General features: G+C 42.5%; 1 long non-coding RNA gene across 1 annotated transcript in view; it reads left to right on the top strand.

Moving 5' to 3' along the window:
- The window catches only part of LOC146811655 (uncharacterized), a 118,665-nt gene that overhangs the window by 17,905 nt on the left and 76,347 nt on the right, over window positions 1-24,413 (top strand). Inside the window, exon 2 of the long non-coding RNA XR_014966765.1 lies at window positions 2,156-2,248. This is a non-coding gene — a long non-coding RNA (uncharacterized LOC146811655). The remainder of the gene's footprint in view (window positions 1-2,155; window positions 2,249-24,413) is intronic.

Consider the following 24,413-nt stretch of genomic DNA (forward strand, 5'->3'; position numbering starts at 1 on the left):
CAGGCTGTCTCTCTCTCTCTCTTTGGCAAGAGGGCCCCTCCACCTTCCACTACACTAATTCCATCCTTGTACAAGGCAAAGGGGTCCAACACTCCTTTTTAAATATATGGCTCTGCATCTCCTGCATTTAGTATTGTAATTCCAGTGGATTATCAAGCATTTCATTAGTGATTTGAAACTGGAGGACTGCATTTGGTTAAGGTTAGAGCCTGATGGCAGCTCTCTCCAGAATGCATCTGTTGATGTCAAGCACTCTAGCAGTTCCTGCCCCAGTGTATTCAATTGATAGACATAATTCATGGGAATGTGCTCTCATCTTCAGAGCATTAGGCCTGGGCGGTAAATTCCGTTTCGCTCACGGAAATTGCTGAATTTGGGTAATTTCGCGTTCCGCAGAGAATGCGGAACTGCCCAAAATTCTGCGTTCTGTGAATTCGCTGAATTTTTTGCTTGTTCGCGTTCTCAAAATGTGTGTTAGCAAGATATTTCCCCATGAGCATGCAAACAGCGTTCGTGAATAGGAAAAAAGCATCGCGAACAAGCAATTCCGCGAGTTCGCAGAATTTCTGCGTGCTCACAGAGATTTTTTACCGTTTCGCAGAGGTTTGCGTAGCGCAACTATGCAAATTCCGCCCGGAACACCACAGAATTGTGAGGGAATCAAGAGAAAAGAAGACCACTGAAACCACATTCATGACCTTGCCATAGCTGTGACTTTTTCAGATTGCCAATGTAAAACATTTCCATGGTTTCAGTGTATGTATCGTATGAGTAGCATTCCACTGTCAAATGTGTGACACTTCAAATGATACTTTATTGAAATTAAAAACAATGAGATTCATGTTAATAGATAAATGTCTGAAATTACACCCTTTGGGCAATGAGACACTCTAAAAAGCCTTGAAACTGCTTCAACACTCCTGAAATGGAAGGTCAAAAGCATTGAGTACACTGTAAGTAATTGTGGCACAATGATAGTAAAAAATAAACTAGACTTTTGGAGGAAGCTCTTACATTTTTAAAGTTGTATCACCAATATGTATTGCCACCGTATATAAATATACAAAACAGGCCTAGATGTGAAATACTACTGCTAAATAGACAAGACACTGTGAACTCAAGTATATGCAGAGATAATAGCAAATAAGAAGACACACAAATATCTAGGGATAATAGCATAATCTAAGTGCTCACTTTATGAGGTACATTAACCAGGGAGTTTTCTATTTTCCTATATTTTGGGCACTTCAAATCTATGGCCATATTTACAAGAAAATAACATACAAAGCTAACATCTTAATTTGTGCTGTCATGTAACTCCTTTAGGATGGAGAATATCTCTAAAATGCTTCACTACAAGGCTTGTTACTTTGACAAATTAACATAAAGGACAGGGTTCTATGTGGAGACAAACTAGAATGAAATGTGTTACTCTTGAAAATTCACATTGCTCATCAACATTACTGTGAGGCAATGTGAAGAAGATTATGGCTACTTTTGAAAGAAGGAAGAACATGTTCCTCAAAGAGCCAAGTACAATTAATTCACACTCAATGGAATGTCATAGTATATCCATCCTGTGCGAGACAATTTCACCAGCACCACAGTTTATGTAGAAAGCAGCCCTTTCTCTTTTAGGATATGTACTCAAAATTGGTGTCTTGGAATTGTGCATAGTCTTGGTCTAAGCTCCTAAAAATGGAAGGCTATATCATGCTTGAGCATGTAATCATGACATGAGAGGCTTCAAAGCATAATTTACCCCATTCTGATGAATCCTAAATTAAACCATTTCCCCTAACTTGACAAGCACAAGAATAAGGGACTATCATTCTTCTGATGTGAGATCGGGGACACCGACACTGGCAGACATCAAAAATGATTGTACGAAATCAACATGGAATGATCTACTTAACAGTACAAAAATAAGCATGATCATGGAGTCGCCATGACTGGGTCTTCCTTTAGTGACAAAAGGTTAAAATTAGGAAACACAGATAACAGAGTTAGAAAGAATAGACAGTAGACTTCAGCCTTAATGTTCTGAAATACTGAACAATTCTCATTAATCTGGCCCTGCTGGCTTTCTTACTATTAGGTACTGCCAAGACCAACGCAACATAGAACATCAAAATGTTTGTTACTCTGTTTTCAGGGTTTCAGTTGTGAAGAACTTGAATAACCGCCCACAACACAGCAATGAAGCCTGTTTTTCTTCTTCTGTTCCTCGGAGTCTATGTATACTCATGTAAGTTTGATCCAAACTATTGTGTTTTCAAGTAGAGTTTTTATCTATTAATCGTAAAATGTGTGTTTCCAATAGGGTTTGGGTGAGTCCAGCTGTAGGAATTCATGGGTCATTTGGAAATTGTACTGGTGAACAACCTTTACAACGCAACTTTTACAACGCACTACCTTTACAACGCATTTTTTACAACGCATAATCCATTACAACGCATGACATTACAACGCATGACACTACAACGCATTTTTAAAAACTACCTTTACAACGCATTCCATTACAACGCATACTACCATTACAACGCATACCATTACAACGCATAATATTACACTACACTATCCAACACTTACCCTACTGTTGCACCCCCTGGAGTTAGAATAGTAATTTTTACCCCTATACTATCCAACACTTACCCTACTGTTGCACCCCCTGGAGTTAGAATAGTAATTTTTACCCCTATTCTATCCAACACTTACCCTACTGTTGCACCCCCTGGAGTTAGAATAGTAATTTTTACCCCTATACTATCCAACACTTACCCTACTGTTGCACCCCCTGGAGTTAGAAAAGTAATTTTTACCCCTATACTATCCAACACTTACCCTACTGTTGCACCCCCTGGAGTTAGAATAGTAATTTTTACCCCTATACTATCCAACACTTACCCTACTGTTGCACCCCCTGGAGTTAGAATAGTAATTTTTACCCCTATACTTTCCAACACTTACCCTACTGTTGCACCCCCTGGAGTTAGAATAGTAATTTTTACCCCTATACTATCCAACACTTACCCTACTGTTGCACCCCCTGGAGTTAGAATAGTAATTTTTACCCCTATACTATCCAACACTTACCCTACTGTTGCACCCCCTGGAGTTAGAATAGTAATTTTTACCCCTATACTATCCAACACTTACCCTACTCTTGCACCCCCTGGAGTTAGAAAATTAACTTTTACCCCTATACTATCTAATACTTACCTTAAATGCAATTTAATATTATGCGTTGTAATGGTATGCGTTGTAAAGGTAGTATGCGTTGTAATGGAAATGCGTTGTAAAGGTAGTTTTTAAAAATGCGTTGTAGTGTCATGCGTTGTAATGTCATGCGTTGTAATGGATTATGCATTGTAAAAAATGCGTTGTAAGTGCATGCGTTGTAAAAGTGTGCGTTGTAACGACATACATCCATTGTACTGACCTGCTGGATTGCAATTTAAAATACTTGGCCATTCATTAGAATTTCGAAAATCCAAACACAGATTAATTCAATGCCTACTTTGTAAGTTTCAAGTGTTTTTTGATTTTTCTGTTTAGAAATAATTGCACAAACACATGTGCAACAGTATTTTGGATGCAAAAAGTGCAAAGGATAGGGCTGAAGATAGTGTGGGAGTGAGGTGGTCCATAATCCTCATTGAGCAGCAAGGTGGATTGCTGATATGAGTTATAGCTCATCACTGCACAATGTCACTGTAAGTAGAGCTGTACATAACTAGGGTCCATTACAATTAGGAACTTGAACCACTGTCTCCGTCATATGTGCATGACTTTTTAAACACATTTATGAAAACTGTCTACAGTAGGCTTTCTGGCAGATATGGAGTATAGTATTAATGTCCACAAAGGACTCTGTGAAAGAATCAAATGGAAACTGCTTTCCATTCCTGCAGGGACATTCTTAAGGGCATCATTTATCTTTTAACCCATTTAGGTGCCGATTCCGATCCTGGAAAAACCGGGTACGAACCGTCAGTCGGAGCGTTTTCTCCGTCCGATTCGTACCCGGGAAAAAACATTACAAACATGGAAGTACGATTCGCACGGAAACACCATTTCCGTACGAGTCGTACAAAACACCGACCGCCGAAAATATACATACGAATGTGATCCGGGAATGCTCCGACGTGACGTCGGGACGCTTTCAGGCAGCGTTTCACGAACCAGGAAGTACGATTCGAACCGACAGCAGTCCGGACGGCAATATTTTTACGGCACCCAAAAAGTGCCGGAAAAGCGGAGTTCGCCGCGAAACGACCAGATTAGGGGGCCCGGTACGCGCCGTACCCCCCCACCCAGCCCCTGTGAGTACACGCCGAACCCCCTGTGTATGTACATCCGTGTACGTACGAGTCGTACCCCCACCCATGTATGTACAAAGCGTACCCCCAGCGCGTAGCGCTGGGGGTACGCACCGTACATACACGGGTGGGGGTACGACTTGTACGTACACGGGTGTACATACACGGGTGGGGGTATGACTCGTACGTACACGGGTGTACATACACGGGTGGGGGTTCGACTCGTACGTACACGGGTGTACATACACAGGTGGGGGTACGACTCGTACGTACACGGGTGTACATACACGGGTGGGGGTTCGACTCGTACGTACACGGGTGTACATACACGGGTGGGGGTTCGACTCGTACGTACACGGGTGTACATACATGGGTGGGGGTTCGACTCGTACGTACATGGGTGTACATACACGGGTGGGGGTTCGACTCGTACGTACACGGGTGTACATACACGGGTGGGGGTATGACTCGTACGTACATGGGTGTATATACACGGGGGGGTTCGGCGCATACTCACGGGGGCTGGGGGGGTGGTTGGGCGCGTACATACGGGGGCTGGGGGGGATGTTCGGTGCGTATGCGGGCACATGTCTCCATGGTTGCTATGGGAGTTCGGTGCGGACGGTGTTTTTTCCATACGGTTGTAACATCGGACGCACGGGATGGATCGTACTTGCGCGGTCGGACTTCACTTTTCACATTTGTATGGTAAATCGTCCGGGGACGTGTCGGACACATTTTCCGACCCGAGGACGTGTTGGGAATTATTCCCAATGCGATTCGTATGGACTTTTTCCCATGCGAATCGTACTTAGCAGTTTGTACGGCACGATTCGTACGGTAAAAAGACCGGATACGAGTCGTACGGGGACATTTTTTCCAGGATCCTAATCGGCACCATAATGTGGAAGACGTGTCAAACAGTATCTCCAATCTGTGGTGAATTCATAGGCTGAAGTAGTTACATCAGCTATCTAGCAACATAAAGAGATGATGGACGGAATGCTGAACATTGTCAAACATCTACCCCCAATCACAGATTTGAGTTTAAACCATTGTTCTTTTGCTCGCCACACCATCCCAGTGTGGACCCAGCCATATGCAAACCATTCTTGACCCATCTCACTACGGTTACAGTCCAGTCCAGCCTGAATTGCCAGGTTTGCCTCATCCTGGACCGAAAAACAAGCATCCTGGGACCGGTTTCGGGGTGTCAACCTTCATCAACCAAGCTACCTTGAATCCAGTGGCATAACGAGCACTGGACCTCAGTGGAATTCAATTCTTTCTTTCTTTGCAGACAGCTGATGTGGACTGGCAGGGCAGCTTGACTTCATTAATGCATCACAGAGGTAGAGAAAGCTGAACGAGCAAAAAGGTGATGCATCCAGGAGATTGGATATGAGGCTGGCAAGGAAATAAGGAAGCCATGTAAAACCAATGCGTCTTCTATGGTATGGGAGCTGAAGGTCATCTGTTGTCTTGTGAAAAGCATGGTGCCAGCTCACATACGGCTGCTCTCTCACTTCCTAAAAACAAATTGAAATAAATCAGATTTTATACATATTTGTATTATGCATTTTACATTGAATATATGGTTTCCATGTCAAACAGGTCAGCATGGAAACCATGCTGGAAACTGTGCATCGTAATTCCAAGGCCGGAAAGGCCTGCCCTTTGGGATTACGAGCCAGTTCTGACTGGCCGACGGGGTCCATGAGCCCCTCAGAATCCAGCCGGAATGACCGGTCAATTTCAATTCCAACTGGCTGATACATAATCAGCCGGTCGGAATTGAAACTGATGATGGGGTTTCCGCCCTCCATAGTAATCGGCCCCTTAGTGTCCAACACCTTCCACAGTATGGTCAATCTGGAGTTAGAATAGTAAATGTGACCCGTTTAGTCTCCAACACCTTCCATATGTTGGGTTATGTTGGCGTGGGAATAATATATGTCACTCCTTTAGGGCCCAACACCTTACCAGAGTTGGTTTAGATTGGAGTGACATTAGTAAATGTCAACCCTTTTGTGCCCAGAACATCCCTATGTTGGTTTAGAGCCAGAATTAACGGTGGGTGGTGAACTCTACTCCGCCAGCGGAGTTTGCGCAGTTTTGTCAACTTCCCGCTGCGTTGGCAACGTGGAGTTCGGACAAAACATCTGACTCAGAGGCGTTGCAGAGTTTGCCCCTGTCGCCTACCCAAGGGGTGAGGAGTAAGGGACCAGCACTGTGCATGCACATAAGTGCAGTCCTCACAAGACGTACAACAGAGGGATTTGCAAAATTACCACTGGCGAGGATAGCGAGGAGGAGGGCAGCCCGGACATTGCGGAGAATGCCAGACCTGGTAAGTGCTCACTGCTCACGTAGGGTGGAGCTGAGTGGAGTTTTTAGGCAACTCCGTGGAACACTGCATAGTGGCACTCCGCGAAATCTGCCCACCCTTAGTGAGAATAGTAAATGTTGCCTCTTTTATGTCCAAAACCTTCCCCAATATGGTTAGAGTGGAGTGGGAAAAATATCAACCCTTTAGTGTCCAACACCTTCCCCAGTATGGTCAGAGTGGAGTTGGAATAGTAAAGGCCACCCTTTTAGTGTCCAACACCTTCCCAAAGTTGGGTTACATTTCAGTGGGAATTGTAAATGTCCCACTTTTAGTGTTCGACACCTTCCCCGAGTTGGTTTAGGTTGGAGTAGGAATAGTAAATGTCATCCTTTTTGTGTATAAGATAGATGCCACATGTATTTTTCAAATTGTATTTTTTGACAATGTTATATTACTGTACAGTTTTACATTTTGTTAAATATATTTTTAAATGAAATAATAGTAATTATAAAATCAAGTAAATCAACGAATTTCTATCTTTATTTCAAATCAAATTAAAATGAATCACATTTTATACATATTTGTATTATGCACATTTTCACATTATTTTACATTGAATAGAATTTTTACACATTTTAAAACGTTTTAATGCATTATTTAAACTTTAACAAATTTTTAACTAGTATATATATTAAATAATTGTATATGTCTTATAAACATATTTAATTTATACTTCACAAATTTTGCTACATTTTCTACAATATTGGTTTACATCTTTAACATTTTTATTATTTTTTTACATTTGTTTTACGTTTATTAAACGTTTTTAATATATTTCCCATTTATTTCTATGGGAAGATAGTCTTTCTTTTAGCTTCATTTGGCGGGCATTTACTTTACTGTTACCTTCTATTTTTCAGTCAATTAGTGTTGATTTCAGTCTTTTTTTCAGGAACCAAGTCACGGTTAGGTGCTGCTGTTTTGTGGAACGGGAAGTCATTTTTTAAGGATTGTTTAAGGGTTTTTGGGGTGGGGGGATTTAGGACAGATGTTTAAAAGTTGGGTGCAGTGTCGTTTAGGAGTTTATAGTGTAGTTAGAAGGGTTTTGATTAGTGTTTTGCACTATCTTGTCATATTGCTTTTTTTTTTTTTACATTGTATTACTATCTTATGATTATGTTTTTTTTTTTTTCTGGCATTTTATATAGCGTGTGCTTGACCCGAAGGTATCATGATGCTCCACATTAGCACCAGTTGCATTACAGACGAACACATTCATTTTTGTGGGACACAGGGAGATTAAGTGAATTGCCCAGAATTACAGGATGTTGAGCGCCCCTTGCCGAGACTCGAACCCGGTTACCCCACTTCAAGGTCAGCCGTTCAAGCTGTCAAGCTACATCCTCTCCCTCTAATGTTAAAATATGTAATTCTAATTATGTTTTGATGATTAAATGTAATGTAAGTGTATATTTGGGACTGTAATGTACTGCATGGGTGATTGTTTAATTTTTCTTTTAAAGTTGTTTGTCTACGAACAATTTTGATGGGAATTTGGAGTTTACATTTTTTTTTAAGAAAATCAATTTTGGCTTATTATAAACCAATTGTTTTTTAAGTTAGATTTCCTTTTTTCATGTTTCCTGGAGTATTCTTTTTTCAAACACTTTATTGGGTTTGTTATGGCACCTACACACTTTGGATTTGTTCCAGGGATTTCGATTAGATTGTTTATAATTTTACATTTTTTGGAGGGTACTTTTTAAAATCCTTGTCTTCATTTTTTTATGGATTGTTATTATTTGTTACATGGAGGTGGAGAAAGATTGACAGCTACAGAAAAGTCTTTGTATTGATTTTTTTTGTGGGTGGGAAATGTTACACATTGTTGATGTTAAATTTATGCTATTATGTGGAGCTGTTTCGATTATGTATTGTATTTATTTTATGTGACGGGTTGAATTTATTTTTAGGTTGGTTAGTTGCTTAGTAATTATTGTTTATAATTAATATGCTTTTTTTATTATATCAGTGTTTATTGAGTGTTTTATTTTATATAATTAGTTGACTGGTGTAATAGAATATTTATATAATTATTTTAATAGACAAAATATTTGGTTTATTGGTTTAGAGTACGTTGTGGTTTTTAGTAGTTTTACATTTATTTTAGAGGATGGACTTGGCTATTACTTCTAAGCAGTCTAGTCCTTTGTTTTGTACAAAGATTTTGACTTTAGATTGTAGCATGTCATACTGTGATTGTTATGTTTAGGGCTAATTTGAGTAACAGATTGTTCTATTCTTAGTTCTTGGCAGTTTTGCTCCTTTTGTAATGCTTTGATAAATGTGTATATTGTAGGTTGAATTCTGCCTACTGTGGATCTGAAGGCATATTGACATCTTCCACTGTGTTGTTTTGGCTTCCTGTGCCAGACTGCTGTCATAAACATTTCACCATGGGATCTGGAAATTGGGTTTGCATCTGTGTCCTGTAGTCTGCCAATCCAAGCTTCTGTGAAATAGTGCATTAGAGGACTAAGTTTGTGTTCAGTTTATTGGTAGAAAGGGCTTTCTATTAGTAAGTTATAGTGGTTGACTACCTCTGTGACTGGGTCATAAGGTAGTGCTATCATTTGTTTTATTTTGAAGGCTAATTGGATGTTGGTGGAATATTCTACACTTAAGGCCTCATTACGAGTTTGGCATTCCGGGAACCACCATACTGGTGGTCTGACGGCCGTATTATGATTTGGGTGGATTGGCCTTGCAACACCACTGTCGAACCGCTGACTCCGCCAGCCAACTCCGAGCGCGACGGCTGCGGAGTGGGCCTATGTGGTTGTGGGATGCTCAGACCACAAGTGAAACTGCCCACCAACTTTCGAGTTGCTTTACAGCCAGCGTGACCGTGGCGGTCTAACAACGACATCTGAGACAGCAGAAAAGCAGGGATATAAGGCTGAAACTCACCTCTACTCACATCTTCTCGTCTTCTAGCATCATAGAGCCCATCGGACACTTCCTGCTGCTGTTCTACCTCCTCGACCACATTCAAAACCCACTCCATCATGGATGAAATCAGCAGTAAGTCAGACAACTACCTAATGCCATAGACTCCTCTGCAAAACGATGCCCCACCATGCACCAAGCAAGGAAGTTCGGAACATTATCTTGGATTGTGTCTTAAAAACCATCAACAATACATCTGTAGGATGCCCTCCTAGGTCAAAACATTGGAACGGCAGAGGCACACTGTACACAAATGGACATGTGTTTGCAGATTATATACAGTGATAGTGATGTGTGCATTAATTTGTATTCCACAACACCACCTCCTCATCAATATCACACCTTAATGCCTGTCACTCATAACTTTTGCCTCTTCTTATTGGTCTGCCATGTCACTACTGACCTTTACTAGTCATGCAGGTTTTCATTTGTCAAGTGTTGCTAAAGTGACATTGAAGTGATACAGCTACCATGAGGCTTTTTCACTGCACCTCAAACCAAGATGCTACACTTCTTTTGTCCTTTCTCACTTATCTGCCATGTCACTACTGATCTTCACTAGTCATGCAGGTTACTATTTGTCAAGTGTTGCTATAGTGACATTGAAGTGACTGCAACTACCATTAGGCCTTGTGATTGCAACCCAGACCACTATGCTACACTCCTTTTGCCCTTTCTCACATGTCTGTCATGTCACTACTGATCTACACTAGTCATGCAGGTTACCATTTTGCAAGTGTTGTTAAAGTGACATTGAAGTGAATAAAACTACCATAAGGCACTCTCACTCTAACTCAAACCAAGATGCTATAGTGAATGTGACACACTCACATTTCACACATCCAAGGTCCTGTTGTAAGGTCGAAGAAACATCAGTATGGATGTGTCATTAAAGTGAAACACACCTTTTCTGCTACAAATAAGTAGTAGACTCTCACACAACACCTACATGAAAAGGCAATGTTAATGAATGGTATTACATAGAATCAGTGTGAGAAACATTCAAAGGCCACAATGGAAACACTCTCTGGAGGTTTGCTGTGCCTATCAGGGGAACCCTAAAAGCGCTAAGGCCTGGGGTACAGTATATGTTGCTCATGCATGACAAACGCCATGTGCTCTGGACCTGGGAACTGAAGTCTATCTGAGACAACCAATAGCATAACCAAGTACCATGCATGTGTAGGCAATGGTAAGTGCAACTTATGAAAGCAAACAAAGCACTAAGAGCATATGGCACACATCTAGATGAAGTACCTGTAAGGTACTCACTGCAAAAGAGACGCAGAACTACACAAAAGGTATGCCATTCTAACAGCCTCCATGTGTGGATACACAAATATCTAACTTTAACACACGTAACACATATCCAACCTACATCATAGGGAGGGGTGCAAGCTAAATGAGGGTGACATTGGCCAAGCTGAAATACTTACCAAATGGAATACCACACAACGCAATGTCACCCCATTTGGAATTCATCCCATATATCCATTCAATGAACATTTTCCCTCGTCCACTGTAACTCCAGGACAGGTGCAAAAGTCATATCATACTAACAACTTCTAATGGAGCAGCAATCCGGGTCAAACTAACAACAACTGTAGTTGCATGTACTAATGGAATCAATAACAGCCAATAATATGAAATGTAACGGCACGACTAATGTGTTCTCACAAATGAATAACCTTAAGTTTGAACATATCCAAAAGCTGAATCAGAACAATCACCAATAATCAGTCCAATAGACCAATGTGGCCCAGCACACTCCTGTACCACTGAACTTGCCTCTCATGACACTTCCAAGGAAACCGCACCAGGAAGGGGCATCTAGTGAGCATTCCAGGCACCTCAATGATGTTACTTGGGAGGGCTGGTTTCGGCGTTGGGAGGGGTTGGGTTGACTTTTGGAGGGGTCTTGGATAACTTTGGGTCAGAGCTGGGTTTTTGGGTGGGTTGGTCAGGTGTCACAGGTGTGGGATGGGATGTGGAAGGGATTGGTTTGGAAGGAGAAGGGGATACTGGACTTTGCAAGGGGGGAGTGGCCGTGGCAGAGGTAAGGGCAAGGGCAAACATAGGGCTTTTCATGGGAGCACGGGGAGGTGGAATGACAAGGGGTGGGGTTTTGCAGGTAGAGGGACTGTCAGTGAGTGCCTTGAAGGAGCATGTTGTTGGTGCAGGTGTGTATGGAAATGATGTATGTTGTTTCTGTGTTGTAGGTGTCCGTTGTTTGAGTGAGAATTTGTGTTTGCCTGTTTTTTGGGTGTTTGCTGTGGATGTGCTGGGTATGTTCTATATCTGGGCTGTGTCTTTAGTGCAGAGTCTGGGAGTATGTTGTGTGTCTGGGCTGTGTCTGTTGCTGCGGAGTGAGGGGGTATGTTGTGTATCTGGGCTGTACCTGTTGGTGCAGAGTCAGGGTATGTTGTGTTTCAGGGCTGTGTCTATTAGTGTGGGGTCTGTGGGTATGTTTGTGGTGGGGCTGGTGAGGGGGGTGAGTGCCTGTTGAGTGGTTGCATGCCTGGACTTCTTGCTGTGTTTTGGTGTGTGTGTGTGTGCTGCTTGTGAGTGTTGTTGTGGGTGTGTGCTTCAGTCTGTGTTTTTCATGGATAGGTGTGGTGGAAAGCGGGGGTGGGTAGAAGGCTGCTGTCAGTGAGGAGGTCAGATTCTTAAACGACCTCTGTAAACCAGACATACTACTGTGACTGCCTTCCAGGTAGGCCAGCATCTGCGTCAGCTGGCTGGACTGCCCTGGCTAGCATTCAGCAGGGCAGTTTGTCCAACAGAGATCTGTCTCAGGAGGTCAATAGCCTCCTCACTCAGGGCAGCTGAGGGGGCAGGGAGTGAGGTGCTTGGAGCTAAGGAAACAGCTCTCTATTAGTGGAACGGACCCGGACAACTGGGTGGGGAGCAGCAGGGAGGGTGGAGATGGAATGAGGGTGGTGGACAATGAAGGCATTGCAACCAGGATGGGTAAGGTGCGCGACACCCATGGAGGGGTCACTGGAGTCTGACTCTGTGGATGAGGACGTTACGTCTGGGCCCTTCATGGCACTGCTCTCACCCTCTTAGCCAATGGGTCCATACATATCACTGTCACGAATGGACCCACCTTGGCCAGCTGATTCCCAAAAAACCTGGACCCTGTCTCCTCCGTTTGCCTGGGTAGCTGCTGAATTGACATATGAGTTTGGTCAATTCCAACTGCTTATACACACAGGAGGAACAACTCATTACAAATAACACAAATGTGCACATACCATACCACCTACTAGGATGGCTATATTGTCTGCAGCATTAGCATTAGCACATGCATGAATGCAACATGAGTTCTTAACAGTTGCACAGAATGATGCCTGGACCACAGTCTGCCACAATTGCTTTAGTTACCTCATCGGGTATGTAGCAGGATATAACATCACCCTGTATACTTAGGCCCTTTTAACATACTACAGTGACCAGGTGACATCAACTTGCATGGACTTAATCAACACATCCCTACCCATTCCACACAAGGCCCTCCTACGGCAACTAGTCATGTTCCTAAACCCACCTCATGATGAACTGATGGACACCTGATAGAGCTATCTTCCTGCAATATGGGTAGCACCAAGATGATGTGTCATGGAAGTGCTGATTCCACACTGATAACACGACCCAGCTGAAACTTCATCATTTGACCTCTGTCCCAACTCTCTCTGCAAAGGTGAAACTGCATACCTTTGCTATGTTTCACATGTCTCACACAAAAGTAAAATGGAGACAATGTTGCTCAAAGTTGGGTGAGATGCCCTTTTATATATCCATATGACATGAGACCACCTAGGCCTGGGGACATGCCCACTCTTGATTGGTATACTCACCAGTAACAATCACCCATAGCATATTGTTAAGCCATTACAACAGATGAGACTCAGGGAATCTCCTGTCCATGAAGAGAAGGTTAAACTTGTAGACAACAGGGAGGAGAAATAACAGCACCTCTACTTGTGGATCAAACACATATACCAATGTATTACCGAGTGTACACAATCACATATGACCCCAACATGTCAGCATTACAATATCTGCGGGATGTCAGCAGTCACTTAATGAACCTCCACTATTCCACATGTGCTTGTTCCATGAGACAATACTGTGAGTACATCAACCATGTATGTCATTGCTTCATCATTTGGAACAGAGTTATTATAATGAACAATGTTTTTGGCTATGTGTGACCCACCCACCCATGTCTACACACCCCTTTCTGTGTTTACACATTACCTGTACGCACATCACCGTTCAAAAAAGTCCTTGACACATTGGCCACCACATACTATTGTGATGGACACAGACTGTGTAGACCCATAGATCTTGTAGCAAACACTTGTACATATGATAGTACAACATGGATATGTTACAGGAGCCAACCAGACCTACACATGTAATTACTTTTCAATTGTGTTTGCCATTAGTCAACCTCCATGTTGATCTGGTCACAGTTGCCTGTAACAATGAATAGATGGTTAGGCATGATTCAGGAATAGGCAGCACAATACTCACTCCCTCCTAGCTGCTGTTGGGCCCTCAACTGCCCATCAAGCTCTGTGCAGACCACTGCCAGAATTAAGACCATTAGGGGAGTCAGTGTTTGGCACGCACACCTACCATGTTCGGAGTACCTCCCTAGCTGGACCTCCACAATCTTCTGTGTCGGGCGACACAGGTCCTCCCACTTCTCCCCGCAGTGGACGCTGTGCTGGTGATAGACCGCCAGGGACCACACTTTCCGGGTGATGGCTTTCCATAGTCACTGCTTCTGATGGTCATTGGCCTGTATGGATGCAATAGATGAAGAGACTAAGTGGACATGAAGACTAAGGTCATCTGTCAAGCTGATCAAGAAGTTGTAGACACCTAGCATGACCATGAATACATTGTCAACACCCAAAATGTGTAGACTCCCATATTGACCATACACACTGACATGAAACCACAATACACTAGTCATCTGATGACTATACCTAACTCAGGTCAGGTCCTCTACTGACAGTTCCAGCCTAATTACATCACATAGCCCAGGACCATAACACATGTACTGTGAATGTAGTGAAGACGTACCACTACACAGCATTGGGAGCACGTAACAGTTAAAGTACATGTGCATGACTGTACAGACACTTTCACACCCCAGATGTATGACTCCACCCATGCTGTTCTACACACACTGTTGCAATTAATTTTAATACATCTGAAAACCTGGATCACCATGGAAGGTCTGACATGCATCACACTCTCTTCTCACAATCTCGAAATTAATGGTCATGTGGACAACTCAATGTAAAACAGTACTGCGTCTGTTTGAGTGTTTGTTCGATGTCCTGCTAGCAAAGGATACCCATTCGGCCATTTGTGGCAGTCACAGGTATGACATCAACATGCCACACAGTTCATTCTGTCTGGTTGCTTAATGTGACACACCTGATGATGCAGTGATGGACTTTACTGCTGTACTCACCAACTATCTGCACAGTTCATGTGGCAATTGTGCAATATGCCTCCACAATTCAAGCTCTACTCGTGGGACAGTTACAACAGACTTGTGGTAGTTTCCCTGCCTGTCCTAAGGCACTGAAAAACATTGACAATGTGGGTAAACGGTAAGTAGACTCAGGTCTGTGGGTCTTATCAGGAACAATACTATAGGTACGTATGTAAGATGTATTAGGCCAACAAATTGTTCAGAAATACTAATTTGAGCACTATCTAAGGATCAACAGATCTACAAGGAGAGGACACTGTGCTGCAGTACCATGTCACAAAAACCTCTGCTACAACCTGGGCCAAGGTGGGTAGAGATCATTGTCGGTGTTTGCTATCTGCAGGCTTACCAAAGTGATCCCACATTACCATCACATTCCCAAGTTTTATATAGGTAACTGTATATCTGTTGGCCATCCAATACAGGACATGCCAGTTGTGTTGCTCTCTGAATGAGTTTGTGACGTATCCTTCACTCCCAGTCAAGAAGTTGGGAAGGACGGATGTGTGCTGGGAGATATGGGGTACTATACACATATCTGAGATCAACCACTTCTGCACCTTACATGATCCAGACACAAGTCCTGCAGTCAGCCATATACATTCCTTTGCAGAATAAACAAGATCTGCATGTGAAACCCATGATAGGTTGCATTGCACTTAGCATGCAGTTACATATACATGGCACAGGAGTAGGATAGAGGGCTACTCCCACATCGCTATGGATTTTTTTGGTTAACAGAGTACCATGATCCATCCCATGACTGATCTAAGTAGGGACAAGACATCCTAACAAATGTGTCTGTGATTTCACTCTGGGACTCAGAGGCACATAGTAGCCTATGGACATGGAAAATATGAGCTTTCATTTTTCTTCAAACATCATATAGGAAGTTAATCGCTCCTCTAGTGAGCCATAGAGCTGGCCATACAGGGGTAGGACCTCTTTAACCAGTGTCTGCAGATCGTCTGATGTGGATGCCAGGGCCCTCTCACCTGCTTGGTCTGGTATGGTTGCTCCCAGAGGTGGCACATAGCAGCTGACCCAGAGGAGGTGTTTATTCTAGCAGTGTCAATAAGCAAGTGAGTTTGTTTTCAAACCCCGGTGTACATGTACGATGCATACGCGGTCATGAGAGTAGACACACCCAGCCATTGGGCTGTGGCGCTCACATTCCCCAACGTTAGCCTATGAATGTGTCTGCCGTGGAATGAACCGCCTGCGTGCTTCCAACAACCGGCGGTGGCGGAACTTTCCTTTTGTCCCATATGTGAGGTCAGGCTTTTGCCATTTTAGTTGTTGTATAGAGTATTGGTAGGCTTTCCTGATTTCAGTTTCTATTTTTGGTAAATACTGGTGGGGGGGCTTTCAGTGGTTACACATTTTCGTGCCTTTAAAAACTACAGAAACAGTGTTTTTCCAGTGTTTATGGAATGTTTTGCTTTTATTATTGCTTGCGTTCTGCACTGATAGCGCATGGTATATAGACAGTATAAGTATAGTGTATATGAGGTGCAAATAGATGTTTGCAAATTAAACTTATTGTAGTATACCATACAATACTTCTTCAGTGAGTCTTTGGTAATGTGCACTCACGTTTTCCTTCCCATGTAAACTTCTGTGAAAAGGCCCTCTCAACATTGGCACTTGAGAAGGGCAACGCCAAAACAGCCAGTACTCAATTTGTTAACTCTGGCCACTGGCATAGCTTTCCATGCAAATACTGGTTCACTTAAAGATTGCGATTATCAGGGCAGGGTCTGCAACATTTGCACTGATCTGGGCACTTATGCCATCAGAGTCATTGAAGCAGTCAAAAATAAAGCAGCACTTTTGAAATTACAGAGGAAATTCCCCTATACGGAAGGGATCTAGAACAGAGTACCACATTGAGGTTTCATTGACTTCAAATGCCATTGATGGTGAAGGGACATTTCTATGCATCATTGCAAGCCATTTCTCAAACATTGTAGAATAAAAACTCCTGAATTGCTCTTCCCCGTTGCTTTGCTTACCAAGTGGCAAGCACTTTAACATGGAACATGTTGCATTGCCAAAGTCACTAAAGATGTCGCCAAGCCTACTCTCAAGGAGATGTTTCACATCTACACCAATTATGTGGAACAGTAGGCAGACAAGGGTGTTTTCAGACTCTAGGTTTTTTTATTATGTCCACTACAGCAGGTATGTTTTCCTGTAAAAATCTAAGAATGCAGTAGAGTGTATTTTTTTCCAAATCACTATCAATATGTGACCAAAGATCCTCACATTTCTTGTCTTTGGCATCAACACTCAGCAAAAATTCTGTAAACGGTTGTCACATGGATAATATAGCATTCATATCCCCTTGGACTCAGAACCATCAGCTAAGTGACACAGTTGGGATGATTTTTTCTTTGATGCCACAAAAAGTATGAAATGATAAATATTTGTGTTTTAGTTCCTGTGCATAAGAAAACAGTGCACTAGAATGGACTCAAAAGTCAATAGCATTCCTCATTAACTCTGAAGATTATAAAGATGCTTTCAGCACACCATCTAACAAGTGGCAAGGATCTCTTACAGGGAAGCACTTCAGCTCAGGTATCAATTTTGACAGGTCATCACACATCTTTTTCATATACGTAGCTGAATCACTGCAAATAGAAACAGTATCACTCCAATCTTGGTTGAACTTGGAGAGAACCTTTTTTGCAGATCATTCCAAGTGACACTGCGTTCCATGTTTTCCAAAAGTATGGTGTCATGTTTTAACCACTATCCCAGATGCTTGGTGATAGCATTCTTTTCACATATACTTGTCACTATACCTTGCATTGAATTTTTTAAAGCCTAAGTTGTTGGCAATTCACCTACAATCAATACCGACTCACTAGAAACTGGGGCTGATGTTTTAAGGGTTTTTAGCCATTCTCTGTGGGTAAATGTGATGACACATATTAGGAAAGATTTTTATGAAACCAGCCATTATACCTATCAGTGAAAGAATCAAACACAGCCAAAATATCAAATATGATTTTGATATTTCCTGATTCTCTGCAGTTTATAAAATTATTAAACAAGACCTAAAACATGCTTCTGAACTCTGCATCTTTAGACCAAAGACCACACAACTGAAAAAATAAAAGGAAGAAGAAACAATATTTTAGTGGCATCCCGAAATAACAAAACTCAAGCAGAATAATGTTAGCCCAGACTTTCTTACTGCTAGCTTGTATAACAAAGTTACATTGTATTGGCCCCTTCAGGAAGAAAAAAAATGACTCTTTCTTTCTCTTTTTCCTTTCTTTGAATGGCATTTAGTTTGTGGTTGTGCATGTGTTTTTTCAGTGTTTATATGTTTTCACTGGTGAGGGTTGTTTCTCTTTCAGTGGGGTTTTATCAGTTATTATAGGTTTAAACCTAAAACCGGGCAGCCTAAGTATTGGTGACAGTATTTTAGAGGTTGATGAGGCCGTATTTGTGATGGTTAAGTGCATCACCACCACCAGAAATGAGGGCAAACATGTTTACATTTGAAATGCTCCATTCTCAAGTCATGTCCAGTACGAAACTTCATCTGTGTAGTACATTACTATGCACATAGGTAAAATGTGTGTCGTGCACTGTACACCATGGTTGGCAGTAATTAATGTTATGTCACCCTCACTATAGTGGCAATTTTGAATTGATGGTGTGCACAGTTCTCTTACAGACCTGTGTGGGCTAGCTTGGGGATGACAGGTGGATGTTCAAGATCTGACAATGATGATGTAAAATGAGTACTGCTTCATGAGCATTGGTGTTCAGACACATGACTTTAGCCTTACTATTCACATATGCTTCTCTGCACACTCTGATCAAGATACAGTTTTGTGTTGCCTCTTCCATAGGTAGGCTGGCAGAGGGAGGAGACACCAGCCTCTAGTATATTGCCCATTTACAGACCCACACACCACGGAAGAACGATATATCATCATGAAGTTCAGTTTAAATAGGCAAACAATCCTGGATCTATGTCATCAGTTGGAGCCTGACCTCCTACCTCACCTTAATAATCCTACATCAAACCTCCACTAGTGTAACTCATGTCAGTTTTGCATTTTTTGGCCACAGGCTCATTTCAACTCACTATTGCTATTTCTGGTGCAATTTCACAACCTATGATCAGTCGGGGGCTCACAGAGATGCTAGCAGCACTTTTGAGACACATGGGCAGCTTCCTCCAGTTCCCCGGATGTGAAGATTTAGCCACTGTGAAGGTGGACATCTATGGATATGGTTACATCCTACATGTAATTGGATCTATTGATGGCCCACATATTGGCTTAGTACCACCATACAACAGGGAGCAAGTGTACCGGAACAGAAAGCACTTATATTCTATAAATGAGCAAGTTGTCTGCTTACCGCATTTGTACATCTCAAACGTCTGTGCCTGGTTCCCAGGATCGGCACATGTTCTTGTATACTGCGGAACAGCAACATATCCCAGCTGATGTCACAACTACTACTGGAGAGAGCCTGACTTGTAGGTAAGTGTGATCTGTCCTAACATTGTGTGGGAAATGTCAGGTAGAATGATCTAAAAGTATTCAAATAACTGCTACCCTTTTGTCTATCTTCCGTCGAGGAGACTCAGCTTATCCCAACCGGCCATTGCTTTTGGCACTGCTAAGGAATCCTACAAAGCCAGGGGAAGTCTGCTTCAATGAAGCCCTTGGAAGAACACCGCAGCCAGTGGTGTGGGCTTCTGGGTTCCTGAAAGCCAGATTCAGATGTCTGGATCAGACTGGGGAGCCCTCCTCTACTCACCACGGAAGGTGTGTAAGATCACAGTGGCCTGCTACGTACTCCACAACATTGTCCTGCAACAGAACATACCTTACAACACAGAGAATGCAGGCCGTGAAGACTCACCGTGTTGGGACCCTGAAGATGCCAAATGAAGATGATGATAGTGGTGAAGAGGGATGAGCTGACTTGCAACAGGATCTCTCCAGAGCTACTTCTCCTGAGTGTAAGTATGATTTTGACAATATAACTAGGAACTCTCTGTGGTAGTGTTGTGGATTTGGAAAGATACAACCAGGTCAACGCAGGTTTTGGTGGAATATCTTTTACAGATAACATTCCCCCACTCACCTTAAAGTAAACAAAGGGGTGGTCCTGATGAAGGTGTATATAAGTTATAAATCCCACGGAAACATGTGTTGACCTGGTTGTACCTTTTTCAACCCACAACACTACAACGGAGAGTTCCTAGTTATATTGTTACCGTTTACACCAGCAGTGTATGTGATTGGTTGGGTAGGTTATGTATGTGATGAAAGCATGAGAATAGTTTAGTGTGTATGAGATGAGAACGGTCAAGTGTGGTTGAGTATAGGGGGTAGGTTTTCATTTGTAATAATAAACACATTAGTCCTCATTGTTGTTCTTTTGTCATTTGCCTCTTTTTGTCAATTTATTATATTTATATCACTATAGATATCACCCGGTGAAGACATTGTATGATAGCATCTCTGGTACTTATGAGATTTCATAACATGTTTTTAATTATGCAATTTTGTACTTTCAAATGAAATATGAAAAAAACATTACCTTTGCAAAAACAGATCAATATGTCTGTTTAATTAAATAAAAGACATATAAAAATATGCACATGTTTACGATCTAATGAGTTTTGGTAACCCCATGGAGCCTTAGTAGACCCACATAGAAGAAAGGCAGGTTCTAGTTATTCATTGTTTTTCCCCCTTTCTCCTACACCTAAAATTAGTCTTAGGGGGTACCTTTTTCTTGTTAGTTCCATTGGACTTGTGCCTTGGTGGTTGTGTTGGTCCTAATGCAATATGTGTGCTATCATGGGATCCAACACAATGTTGTGTTGTGTCCAATTCATGCTATCCTGCCTTTACAATGGCTAATTCCTCATTGTCTATGAACTGGATGTAGCTGTTGATGTGTATCCTCATTGTAGGCCAAAGTGCTTGTAGCAAATCACTGACATTTGTTTGTGACATTCCACCAAATGCAAGCAACACTGGATTTGAAGGACCCTGTGGTGGGAAACTGTTGTACTGACAAGTATCTGTTATTTCTTTATTTGATGTAGAATCCCTTTTTTGAGGTAGGCAATATGGTTCCAACTGATGATGTAGACATAGTTTATTGTTGCCTATTGTGGACGATATTGTCAAATGTATCCCCTCCTTCCATGTTGTGTAAGTCTGCAACTGATTGTGATCATTGACACAGAATAACTGAGTCATGCATTATTTGCTATATGTATGACATCATGTCAGCCTATGATTTGAACAATGTCATGAAGATGTTCTCAGACCAGACACCTGCATGTATGTGTTGTTGTGACATGGTAGTGATCTTGAGTTGAACATTGTTTACATACAACATAGCCATGCTTCCAGAAGTCCCTAGTTTTGACATTTCACATGGTAGTATATTCACATTGTTAAATGTGAGAATTACAACAAGAGACAATGAATTGTTGACTTGTGTATTTATTGAAGTGAACAAGGATAATAGCAAAAAGTGTTACATCTTTTTGAAGAGGGAAAAACAAAAGTGAAGTAGTCAGTCATGGTGGATGAAACCATTGTAGTAGAGTCCAATTGGTCAGGAGTCCAAAGTCCAAAAGACTCCTCCCATCAGATATTGGAAAGTGGGCAGGAATAGTCCAACAAAGTGAATGTGTAGCACACACAGGAGGACATTAGAGTTGAGGTCACTTATTGGTGGCAGTGGCTGTCTTGCCATCCAGAGCTCCTGGGTTTTGCGTGGATGTCCCCTCCCTCTGACAGATGGGAGATCTGGAGCTGCTGAGATAAGGGCGTGTGGAGGCATGTCACCCTCTGGCAGGGTCTCCCTTCCTTTAGCTGTGGCAAATGTTGATGGTGTGGATGTACCTGGACCACAGGAAGGGGTAGATGCAGGTAGACCAGCCCTGCAGATGGTGGTGTCTATGTCTCGCAGCACCCCAACCAGGAAAGCCACCATGGTGCAGATGCCAGCCACCTCAGTGCAGATGCTGGCCACCTCAGTGTGAATGCTGGCAACCTCCCGGTATATGTACCTTGGCAGCAAATTAATTTTCCAGATTTCAGCCAATACCTTGCCCATGACAATTTGGGAGTCCTGGTAGCGTCCCAGGACTTGTGTGATTGCAGCCTGGGTGTCCGTGGGCTCAATGGGGTCACTCTGCAAGTCCACAGTTACCCTCCAAAGATACCTAGCCCCACAGCCCTGTGCCCTTGGCACAAAGTGCACCCTCCCACTGGGTCCTATTTCCTCCATGACTCGGGTGATGTTAGCTGGCTCAGAATCCAACACTGGGGGGGTACAGGATGGGACTGATAGTGCTAGGTGCACAGGTTGGGGGGCAGTGGTTGGCTGTGATGTTGCAGCGGTGGTGGGAGGTGTTGTAGTGGGTACAGTGAGACCCCTTGTTGGTATCTGTCCAGGCTGACCAGATAGGCCAGGTCTGTCATCCATGTCCACCCTTTCAGGAGCGTTGTCATCGCAGAGGGCTTCGTCCTGGGGTGCTGAAGATCTCTGTTCAGTTTCCAACCTCTGTGCAGGTGCAGTGGTGGATCGACCTGTTGAGAGATAGAGAACATGGTTAATGGTGGAAGAGAGGTATCTACATCCACGTTGTTTGTGTCAAGGTAAATAGGGAATAAGAATGGAACAAAATAGATTGAGATTAGTATTGTCATCTATTTGCGTGAAGTTGAAGTTGGTTACTAGACATTTGTTGACATTCGATTGATGTAGTAGATTTCATCAGCTCATTAGCTGTGTAGATATGTGGAATTTGTGATAGACATGACATCTGCAAAACTCTGCTACAAACACAATGTAGTCATAACGTGTATTTGTCCATTCCAAGGTCTAGTTGTGTATCATACAGGCAAAACCCCAGCTTGGTTCTATTTTAGCATTGTTCATCATGTGAGAAGTCCAGAGTCAAGGGGTAACTTGGCACTGCTAAAGAGATGAGTTTCCTTCATGGCTAATATATATTAGGGTACACCATTGTTATGGTGTCACTCATGCTATCAATATTTTGAGCTGATGGGTCTTGGACACCATCTAGCAAAGTATTCTGACATTTATCAGAGTAGAGCATTGTCTGTACATTTCACAGTCCATGGTGAGTGTAAATCAGTAGTGATATGCCAGACAAGTGAGAAGAGGCAAAAGGAGTGTAGCGTTTCAGTGAGAGTTGGAGTGACCGGGCCTAGTGGTAGTAGTCGTACCTTTTCTCTCTATACTTACCAACACTTGACTAATGGTAACCTGCATGACTAATGTAGATCAGTAGTGACATGGCAGTCAAGCGAGAATGGGCAAAAGGAGTCTAGCATGTTGGTCAGAGTTACATTCACAAGGCCTCATGGTAGTTGTAGTCACCCGAATGTAACTTTAGCAATACTTGATGAACGGTTAGTGTACCAATTTTTGCAACATGCATCTGGGTTGGTCTATACATTTACATTTTAACCCATATAATGGGTCATGTATTGGTATCTTGATGGTAATGCACTTACAGGCAGCATTGTAACATGTGGCATGTCATGGAGTTAGATACCTGTGTTCTTTTATGCAGCAATACACATTGTCACAGACAAAGCAGCATCTCATCTACTTTGAGTATTGCATGTTAGGAAAGTAGCTAGAGAAGACAATAGCAAAAGGAGAGTTGATAGCAAACAGGATATTGTGATATTGTGGCAGTTATTAAAGTGTGACTTACCAGACTCCACTATCCCCTCTATCCCTGTCAAGCCCTCAGTATGCAGAATGGCCAAGACCTTCATCTCCTAGGGTAAGAGTTTTAACAGTGTGCTGGGAGGGCTACCACCAGTCCTCTGAGCCTCCGGGTGGTAGCTGTTATACTTGGTACGTACCCTCAGCCTGACGTCATTTCACCTCTTCCTAATGTTGCCCTGTGTTTGCAAGTAGTACCAACAACAATCACTCTGTTGACTATCCTGTCCCAGACTTCAGTTTTACTACTGAGAGGAGTTTGCTGGACTTGGGCTCCAAAAATGTGTGGCTCTACTCTAATGATTTCATCCCCCATGACTGTCAACTGTTGTTCAGTAAAGGCTTTTTTTTCAAGGAAGGGTGAAAAAAGAAAATGGGAGTGAGTATATGAATGAAAAACAAGCAAGTGAGAGAGGTAAAAAGGTGCCAAAATAAATATTACAGGTGGTGGAGAGTGCTA

This window comes from Triturus cristatus, chromosome 7 (assembly GCF_964204655.1).
Source record: "Triturus cristatus chromosome 7, aTriCri1.1, whole genome shotgun sequence".
Classification (NCBI taxonomy): domain Eukaryota; kingdom Metazoa; phylum Chordata; class Amphibia; order Caudata; family Salamandridae; genus Triturus; species Triturus cristatus.